The sequence below is a fragment of the Brassica oleracea genome, chromosome C5 (assembly GCF_000695525.1).
Source record: "Brassica oleracea var. oleracea cultivar TO1000 chromosome C5, BOL, whole genome shotgun sequence".
Taxonomy (NCBI): domain Eukaryota; kingdom Viridiplantae; phylum Streptophyta; class Magnoliopsida; order Brassicales; family Brassicaceae; genus Brassica; species Brassica oleracea.
In genome coordinates, this window is record NC_027752.1 from 32,598,746 (window position 1) to 32,599,146 (window position 401).

Genomic DNA, 401 nt, shown 5'->3' on the forward strand with positions numbered 1-401 from the left:
ATTTTTAAACTTCTATGAAAAATTTAACATATAAAAAAGGGCGATGAATTAGTCATCAAATGGTAAATAATTTCATAATTTTATTATTAATAAATTATTTATAGTCTTTGTTTTTCGTCAAGATAATTATTAAATGTCCATAACATTAATATGTTAAAAGGCCATATTATGACAGCCCATGTTGTAACCGTTTTTTTTCCGGGAAGTGTAACAAAAAAAAAATACATTTAACTCTTCGTTTTGTTTAAGTTTGTGTAGGTAAAAGATTAAAAAAAATATCTCTGTCTTTTTCAATGTTCAATTTGAAGCTTATTATGCATAAATCATACGCAAATATATGCAATTGGTTGGAATCTCTATATCTTTATATTCTTATAAATTTTAAATTTATTGTTTCCTCT